Source organism: Octodon degus, unplaced genomic scaffold (assembly GCF_000260255.1).
Source record: "Octodon degus isolate 3935 unplaced genomic scaffold, OctDeg1.0 scaffold00461, whole genome shotgun sequence".
NCBI classification, from domain to species: Eukaryota; Metazoa; Chordata; class Mammalia; order Rodentia; family Octodontidae; genus Octodon; species Octodon degus.
The window spans coordinates 146,425-156,530 of record NW_004525037.1 but is presented as its reverse complement, the minus strand read 5'-3'; the positions used below and the strand labels follow the sequence as shown (position 1 = coordinate 156,530).

General features: G+C 42.7%; 1 pseudogene across 1 annotated transcript; it reads right to left on the bottom strand.

Annotated features, from left to right (window-relative positions):
• Positions 1-3,324: 3,324 nt before the first annotated feature.
• LOC101581030 lies at positions 3,325-4,848 on the bottom strand (annotated as a pseudogene). The gene has a single exon (XR_002819639.1). The product of XR_002819639.1 is annotated as a heterogeneous nuclear ribonucleoproteins A2/B1 pseudogene (transcript).
• Positions 4,849-10,106: the final 5,258 nt, after the last annotated feature.

Here is a 10,106-nt window from a genome sequence, read left to right as displayed (position 1 = left end):
TTGGCTTCCTTGAGTTGTGGGGATTGAACCACAGCAACCTGAACCTGACTGCTTTGCTGAAGAAGCCACTTAAAGAGCTGAGCTAAGGGGCAGGTCCCCTTCCATCCTTTTTCTTGATTCTCCTTCCCTCACTCCCTCCCTCTCTTCCTCCAGGTGGTGTCTGTGTTGGTACGAGGCTTTCACCCTCAACTACCTCTCTAGCCCTCCTCCTTTTCTTATTGCATTTTGAAACAGGGTCTGACTAAGTTGGGCAAATGCTCTGGCTGTTTCCAAAATGATGTCTTGCCTCAGCCTCCCATATTGGTAAGACTGCAGGCCTGGGCCAACATACTAGCCTCCTATTTTCTCTTTAATTGAACATTTTCTCCCATACCAAGATATGTTCTGTCTTACTATAGAAGTTCTTTTTAATTAGTTAATGAACTATCGAGTACTAGAGGATGAACCTGGGGTGCAACTGATTTAACTGTTTCCCATCTCCTGTCTTTTTTTATTTTTTGAGACAGGGTCTTGCTAAATTATTTAGGCTGGGACCAGCCAAATAGATCAGCAGATTAAAGCAAATGTTTAGGCAGATGCAGGGGCCACAGGGTCCACAGGGGCCAGGATCTCTGGGCCTGCTGTACTGGCCCCAAACCAGGGGCTGGCTGAGATATGGATTAAAATGGGGCTTGGTGAATCATTCCTGTAATCCCAGCATTAGGAAAGCTATAAACAGGAGGATCACTAGTAATCCAATGTACACAGTGAGAACCTGCAGACCATGTACACAGTGCCCTAAATACAAAAATGAATAAAGAAATAAATTATCTAGGCTGAGCTCAAACCTGCTGCCCTCCTGCTTCACCCTCTTGAGCAGCTGAGATTATAGCCCTGTACCACTGTACCAGGCCTTCTTATTTTAAAAGACAGTGTCTTGCTTTGTGGGTGAGGTTCACCAAGAACTTGGGACCTTACTGCCTCAGCTTTAGAAATTCATGGTTCCCTAGTGTGGTGGCACATTCCTATAATCCTAGCAGGTGACAGGCTGAGCAGAAGGATTTCTATAAGTCTGAGGCCAGTGTGGGCTCTACACTGAGTTCCAAGTCAGCTTGAACTATATGTTGCGATCCTATCTCCTATAACCCACAAAAAATATCTTGGCTTACAGGTGTGACCCACTCAGCCATTTCTTTATAACTTTCTAGCAGGCAACCTGTTGTACACAATATGTTCACACCTAAAGTACAGCAACTTTTGTTTGGGTTGTCATAGTGCTTGAGATTGGAGCACTAGGCTTTTGTGCATGGTACAGAGGTGCTATCACTGTGCCACATTCTTCACTGTAATCTAGGACTTTTTTTCTTTTTTTCCATAATTCTACTGAGAAACAAATAGTAATAAGACAGTTTCAAACAAAATTGGTAGGACAGTTTCAACAATTAACACATTGCATATATTCTTCCCAGTGGTCAATTGCTGTGCTAGATGTAGACATGATATCCTATTTACAAACACTATTAGAACAAATCCCTCCATTCACTAAGAGAATGTAACTATACAACCATCCTAACGATTTGGAATACACAGATACAAAATGGACATTCATCTGTGCCCCCTTTTTTGTGAAGTTCTATTATCTGAATATTATAGGTGTGTTAATTCAGCAAAATATTCTAATAGAGTCCAGTAGACCCAATTATTATGGACTACTGGACTCTTTTAGAATATTTATTTTCCTTTTAAAGACAGATTCACGCTATGTAAGCTGGTCTTGAACTCACTATGTAACTCTGGCTGGGCTCAAAATTGTGGCAATCATCCTGCCTCAGCCTTCAGACTGCTGAGGTTGCAAGACTGTACCAACAGCCTTGGCTACTAAAGCATTTTAAAGCTTTATTCATTTTAGAAATGTTCCAAAATCAACTTCTTTGTATAATCTTGTTTTTCTTGTTTGGATTTTCCAGTCTGGGAATCAAACTCGGGACCTTGTACTTGCCAGCTAGATGCTTATGCCACTAGATTTCTAAATTAAATCACTATGGAAGTTCCACCTGGCTGCCATACTAGCTCAAAAGAACTGATTCTTTGTCCTTATAAAAACAGATTTAACTCTAATGATGCTGATTTTATTTGTTACATTTGCATGGGATGTGTTGCCAAATAAATGATATTTGGGCTGAGGAGCAACTGAACAGGCAAGATTTTATAGTCTGACTTGAGTGTTTTATGTAAATATTCAACGTGGTTGATTCTTTTTCATTTTAATTCCATGAACAATATCTTTGATCAGAAGCACTCTAACCAAACATAGCAAAAAGAAGAAACAAAACCAATCTTCCTTCCTGGCTGCCAGGTCTTTCCACCAGTTCAGGTTGGGTGCCAGGAATGAAGCAGAGAGGCTGCAACCAAGGAAGCCAGGAGCCCCCAGGTCTGCCTTGAGGATTCTGGGTCTGGTGGGCAGTGGGAAATGGGGGAAGGGCAGGAGAAGGAACAGGATGCTGTACTTTGCACACCTGTCCCATACGAATATGTGGTCAAAGGAGTGGGAGCACTGGGTGTCAAATGAGGCCTGCAGAGCTCCTGCCCTGCCTCCATCCCCAAGTGGGTGTGAGGTCATTAAATGCCTAGGGGCAATTGGCGAGCACACTGTCATGCTCCACTTCTTTACTTACTTGTTGTGACAGGCTAGACTCTTTTATAAGTTCCTTGGTGTAATGGTGAGCACTCTGGACTCTGAATCCAGCAATCTGAGTTCAAATCTCAGTGGGAGCTTTCTGTTTGAATTCATGGTAGGAAGTTTCTGTTTTGTTGAGCTGAACACAATTTTCTTTCAGAGTTTAAAGGTGACTTAGGTTGAAAATGGCCAACACTGGGCTCTGAGGTCCTCTGCAGTGTGTGTCCCAGGATGTTAGACAGCATGGTGATTTAGGAACACCTCTGTCCTGGGAACATACAGGTGGGTTTCTAGAGAGGAAGAAGGAAAGAGAGAAGAAAAGAAAGAGGGGCCTGGATTTTCTTGCTTTGTATCTTGTGGGGGACAGGAAGGTTTTGGTGCAAGAAGGGCAGTGGCACAGCCGGGACTCCTGGTCCTGGGTCGCCCTGCTTCCCTCCCAGGAGTCCTCCTCGGCAACCATCTTCTCAGCAAGTCAACTTCTTTTTTTTTCTTTTCCTTTAGAATTATTTTATTAAATCATAAATGTACAACAGCTTCTTATCTCTACACATGCACTTAAATTTTTTAAAGGAAAAACGTTATGTCTTATTACACCATGATCCTGGCTAATAGCTTTTCAAAACTTTGAGAAAAATCTTTAAAAAGGTTTCACATGCCACCTAAAACTTACAAATTTAACATTATCAAAGAAGGAATGCTTCTACACTCTTACAAAGACCACTAGAAAGAAACAACAATTAAAAAGCTAAGAAACTGTCTCAAAGGCATTTTTACAATCCTTCCTCCACAGTAAGGTAATGTTATTAAATAATCCAATCCATTCACAAAATGGCTCTCTGCATCTGCTCTGGTGTCTTTTGCCATATCACTGCATATTTATGCATGACTGAGATAAGAGTTTCCTTAACATTGTTATTTCGATAACCTGAAGCTGTTCTGTTACCTCTGGGCTCTCATCCTCGCCTATTTATACAGTGAAGCCCATGGCAAATAGGAAGAAGCTCAGTATCGGCTCCTTCCACCATAACCCCCACTTCCTCCACTGCCTCCTGGACCATAATTTCCTCCACCATATGGTCCCCCCATATTCCTGCTACCAACAAAGTTTCCACTCTTCATTGGACCATAGTTAGAAGGTTGCTGGTTATAATTTCCAAAATCATTATAATTTCCACTTCCATAATTTTCTCCTCCATAATTGTCATAACCGCCTCCATATCCCCCACCCTGGTTTCCATATCCAGGTCTTCCACCACCATAACCTCCTCTTTCTCCTCCATAACCAGGGCTCCCTCCAAAATTTCCACCTCCAGGTCCTCCTCCATACCCATCATAGCCATCGCCAAATCCATGTCCACTTCCATATCCATCAGATCCTCCTCTAAAGTTACTTCCTGGTCCTGGTCCAAAATTCCAACCACCACCACGTGAATCCCTAAAACCAAAGTTCCCTCCTCTTCCACTCCTTGAACTTTGGACTTCCTGCATTTCTTGTCTAGACAAGGCCTTTCTTACTTCAGCATTATGACCATTAATTGTGTGGTATTTTTGCAACACAATTTTATCCACAGGATCATGGTCATCAAAAGTAACAAAACCAAAGCCTCTTTTTTTCCCAGACTGCCTATCAGTAATTATCTCAATGGTATCAATCTTTCCATATTCTTCAAAGTAATCTCTAAGATGATGCTCCTCAGTATCTTCTTTAATTACACCAACAAACAGTTTCTTCACAGTCACATGAGCCCCTGGTTTGACGGACTCCTCTCTTGCTACAGCACGTTTTGGTTCAACCACTCTCCCATCAATTGAATGAGGTCTTGCAGCCATGGCAGCATCAACCTCAGCCATGGAAGAGAAGGTTACAAAACCAAATCCTCTTGATCGTTTGCTTGCAGGATCCATCATAACCACACAGTCTGTCAGTTTTCCCCATTGCTCGTAGTAGTTCCTCAGACTTTCTTCTGTTGTTTCAAAACTTAAGCCACCAATAAAGAGCTTATGAAACTGTTCCTTTTCTCTCTCCATCGCGGACTCAGTCGCTTCAGCCCGATTTCCCTCAGCCGAGCGAGATGAGAGAGATCACCGCGGACGAACACGAACCGGACTCGTCCTGGCGCTGTAGTGAGAACTGCCGCCACTCGAGAAACACCGCTAACTGCACGTCCACACGCCACCCGGCACTGCTGCTACTGCAGGAAGTCAACTTCTATGAGGAGTCTGCTGAGACCTCACCTCCAGGTAAGGGCACCTGCTCCCTCTCCTCGGCCACTTTGTGCACTGAGAACCCTCAGCTCAGCCTCAGCTCTTGGCTTGGGAGTTCCTGACTTGGCCTCCCTGGGGCCCAAGGACTCTGCAGGTATCTCCCTGTCCTCAGAGAACCCTCAGGCCTCATCACAGAAAAAGATCCCTAAAACCTGCTTAATGAGACACCTAGCCATCGCTCCTACTGGCCAGGACAAAGAGATTTCCCCGCGGAGTTCCTCCAACCTGTGGCCCCTGTATTTTAGTCCCGTGCTCACTGTGTTCTGTAGGTCTGCTGGCTGGCTCTTTGAATTTTTATTTTATTCGGAATTGCTAGCTCCTAAGTATTCCTGGTGACACTGCTTTCCTCCCTAGAGCAGCATGCGACCTGGCCCCGGGGTTGGGGATCCTCACACTAAGGGAGGCAGGAAGTCCACTGGACAAGTCTGTAGCCCCCGGCGGGGCGCCAGGTCCAGAGGAAAGTGAGCCATCACGGGGCACCACAGCTAGCCCTGCCCATACTTGGTTCTGGAAAGAGGCAGGGGCCCCACCCTGCGGGGACGAGTTTTGCTGCACTGGAAAGGAGCGGGAGCAAGGATCCCCAGGAACTGAAGGAGGGAGCTTAAAGTCTCTGCAGATACTGTGCACCAGGAGCCTCGCAATAGTTATGGTGTCAAAGTTAAAGTGCTTGCTTACTTTTCTTTCTTTTTTTTCCTTTCTTTCTTTCTTCTCTCTCTCTCTCTCTCTCTCTCTCTCTCTCTCTCTCTCTCTCTCTCTCTTTCTCACTTACTTTCTCTTTTACTTTTTATCTTTCTTTCGCTGCAAAAGGCTTTTGGTCCAAGGCCTGGGCTTAGAGGCCCCTAGCGCTGAGGCCCTGATGCAGCTGACACAGGAGCTGCCCTGGGACTCAGCTCAGGCCTCCAGTTGATGCCCCACGTGAGCCTTCGCGAAGGTGCTGGCCCTCTCATCCTAGGCCCGCCTGTCCATGGAGGGAGGTGAGCTGGCTTCGGGATGAGCTCCTCCTGATCATCTAGAAAGTGGCTTCAAAGAAATCAGAGGGAGCGATCTGTGTGGACAGGGCCCGAGGTGGGAAGATGCAGAAGAACTTGGCCTGGGTTCTTCTCCAGGATCAGGGCGCCCAGGGTTTCACCCCACTTATATTCTAAAGCTTTCCTGAAGGACTTGGAAAAGAGCAGGACCGCCATACTGGTTTTCATCTTCAGGTCAGGCCAGGCGCAGCGCCCTCGCGATTCCCTGTGGCCAGCTCGTGGAGTAAGGGCCCAAGCCAGCTTGAGCCAAGGTGCCAAGGCCCAAGAGGCAGAAGAGAGGGAGGTGCAGGAGGCCCGAGCTGCAGGTTCACCAGGGTTTGGGCAGCTGGAGGAAGGTAACTCTGACCTATCTGTGAGCTCACTGTGCTCAGCAATAAGGTGCTACCACAGAAGAATGGCTTAGCCGGTTCCACGCTCAGGAGAAAGGTGAGAAGATGGGAATTCCCTGATGTGCTGAAGCCAGAGACAATTCAATAGACACTCCACTGTTTTAAGAAAATTCTGGGCAATCCTCCTGCTTTAGCCAGAGTGCTGCATTTCAGGCATACGCCACCACACTTGACCATATTTAGATTGGAAAGTCCTTGACTTGTACTTTTTAAAAGGTTTTTTTTTTTTTTTTTTTTTTTTTTTTTTTGAGACAGTATTTGCTGTGCATTTCCAGCTGGCCTTGAACTCACTTTGCACCCAAGCTGGCCTCCAAATCCCAGCCATCCTCCTGCCTCAGCCTCCAGAGTGCTGGGAAGCTGCCATACACCATCAGACTGGTCTCATCCTTTCTACTTTGCATTTAAATTTTATTTTCATATATATTGCTCTGTTTTTCAAATGGCTAATTTTCATTTTATAAAAAATAAAATTCCATAATCTAGAATAGCAATAGGTACTCCATTACATATCGTTACGCTCATGTGACCTGAATTTACTTCAGTTTATTAGCAAATATATGTGGAAAAATAGATTTTCTGTGAATTGAATGTTATTTTTGAGGAGGACATTGGCAATTTATTCATTCAATCATATCTAATTTTGTCACTGTAACTTTACATTTGTTTTTACATAATTGATACATGTTAGATATAAATTGTGATAACATTCATGGAGGGCATTTATGCATGTTGAAGTATAGTGGGAGCTTTGCTGAGCAAAAGCTCAGCCGGAAGCTCAGCTCAGCCCTGGACGGCTGCTAGCTTGAGTGGTCCTGAATCCAGGTGAACTTTGGGAGTTTTGAAAATGTCAAAATGAAGGAACAAAAGGCAGTCTCACACATCCAGCACCTGGATAGCAAATCCAGGAGAGATGAACATAAAGAATTAGGAAGGCACATACCTGAAATTTCTGAAATGATAGTAACTAAGGTGAAGAAATCACCCCACCAGGCTGTAGCACAAATCACATTGGAAATAATCTCTCTGGTTAAAAAAAAAATGTCAACAGTCATGCAGGAATTGCTCAACCCTTCTGAAGAAGACATAGACCTAAAATAGAGGTGAATAGAAAAATGATTCAAACATTGAATTACAGCACGGGAATTTATCAGAATGTATGAAACAGATTTAGATAGATATCCAAAAAATTAAGAATTTCACTGAAAGCTGGCAAAGCTGCTTGAATGAAACTTAAGATAGACATTCAGGCCTTGAAGACTGCATTGCAGCTAGCAATTATGAGAGGAAAGAACTCTTAAAATTACAAGGAATGAAGAAATGAGAATTCATCAAAACAAGATGATGCAAAGAAAAGTGCTATGACACTGCCAGGTGTCAGGGAAAAGCAGGAGTCAACACACATGATATAAAAAGGCCATGTGCAACAGCAGGAGCACAAGTTCTCCAATTATGGGAAAGAATGTGATACACAGTTAAGTGAGACATATACAACCCAAATTAGTTATAAAACAAATCTTCAGGTAGACACATAATTACCATGAATCCAGAAATTCATAAAAGAGCAGAATATTAAAATCTGTTAGCAGAAATAAACAGATTTCCTCTACTAGAAAGCCCATCAGAATCGCAGCAGATTTCTCAACACAGTCCATCAAGTCAAGAAGAACTTTGAGGGAAGGATTTCAGGACTGAAAGAAAACAAGTTCCACCCCAGATGGATGTTCCCAACAAAGTATCCATCAAATGCAATAGAGAAATAAATTTTTTCTATGTTAAAGAAAAACTGAAGAAAGTCAAGACCACCAAACTAATCTCACAGAACGTATAGACAGATATTCTAGCAAGAGATAAAAATGAGCACAAATTCAAGAAAAATAGAAAAGAACCACCAAGCAGAGCAAGTAATGAAAGAGAGGGAAAGAAAGGGAAAGGAATCTGAGAAAGATAATCCAATACATATCTCTTATAACCATCAATGTAAAAGGCTTTAATTCACCTATCAAGAGCATCTGACTGGCAGAGTAGATCAAGAAAAAAAAAAAATCCAACAATCTGCAACATACAAGAAACACAGTTAGTTCAAATGGAAATTCATAGACTGAAAGTGAAAGGATGGCAAACAATACTCTAGGTGACAGGAAACCAGAAATCAACAGAGCTAACCATTGGGGTTGATGACAATGGGAACTTAAAACCAAGAATGAGCAAATCAGTTAAGGAACATGATTACATATTACTACAAAGATGTCCAGTGTCATTACTCTTCCTCAAAATAGTTCAGGAAGCATTACCTAGAGCAATTAGACAAGAGAAAGAAATAAAAGGAGTAATGATTGGAAAAGAAGAAGTGAAATTATCATTATTTGAATATGACATGTTATCCTATATAGATTCCCAAAAGTGCACTAGGATATTTGTAGATTTAGTGACCAAATGGAATAGTATAGCAGGATACAAAGTCAGCAGTCAAAAATCAATAGCAGGGGCTGGGAAGACAGCTCAGTGGTCTAAGCACCTGTAGGCAATGCCAGCCCTGGAACACACAGCATGCCATGCTGGTCACCAAAACTGGGTGCAGGTGGTCCATACCTGTAATCGAAGAACTGGGGACCCTAAGTCAGGAAGATCACTCTGATTTGGAGCTGAGTAGTGGAACCCTATAGCAATGGGATGGCCAAATAGCTCAGCAGATTAAAGTGCCTGCAAGCAGGCACAGAATCAGGGGTTTGATCTCTGGTCCTGCCATGACAGCCTCACAGCAGGGGCACACTGAAATGGTGATTGAGACTGGACCTGCTTACATGCACCTCTTTTCCTAGCACTTGGGAGGCACTAAACAGAAGAGTCATTAAGAGTCTGATCTAATAGAGATCTTGAATACCCTGTAGACCCTTCCCTAAAATTACAGAAAAAAATAAAAAATGAAAAAGAGACCATGTTCAAAATAAATAATTATTAAAGAAAAGATTTATCATTTAGAAAAATCAATACCACTTTTTGTCTCTTTTTTTTTCCTTTTTTTTTTTTTTTTTTTTTTAAGCAGGGATTGAACTCAGGCCCTTGCACATGACAGGCAAGCACCTAATCTACTGAGTTATCTCCCCAGTCCCTTAATAGCATTTCTATATGCAAACAACAAACTCAGGGACAAAACAATTAGGGAAACTACACATTTTGTGATAACATCCAAACAAAATTGCATAGTTAGAAATGAATAAAACAAAGAAATTAAAAGATCTGTACAGTGAAAATGGCAGTCTTCTGAACAAACAGTTTAAAGGGGATTTTAGGAAATGGATATATTCTTTGCTCCTGGATAGGAAGAACCAACAGTGTGAAAATGGACATACTCCCAAAACTTTTACACAAATGTAATGCAATACTAATAAAATATCATTAGTATTCCACACAGATCTAGGGAAAGCATTCCTAAAGTTCATCTGGAAGCAGGAGACTGAGAATGGCAAAAGTAATCCTGAGCAACAAAGGAAAGACAGGGGGCATTGCAATCCCTAACATGAAATTGTACTACAAAGCCACTGAGAGAAGATCAGCATGGGACTGGCAAAAAGCAGACATGAGGATCAATGGAATAGATTAGAAGGTGCAGCAACAACTACAAGCACTCTCAGGTGCCTTATCTCTAACAAAGTGGCCAAGCATGTTCACTGGAAGAAAGATAGTCTTCAATAAATGATGCTTGAAAAACTGGATTTCCACATGCCAAAGGCTAGAAGTAGACCCATGTCTCTCACCATACACCAAAGT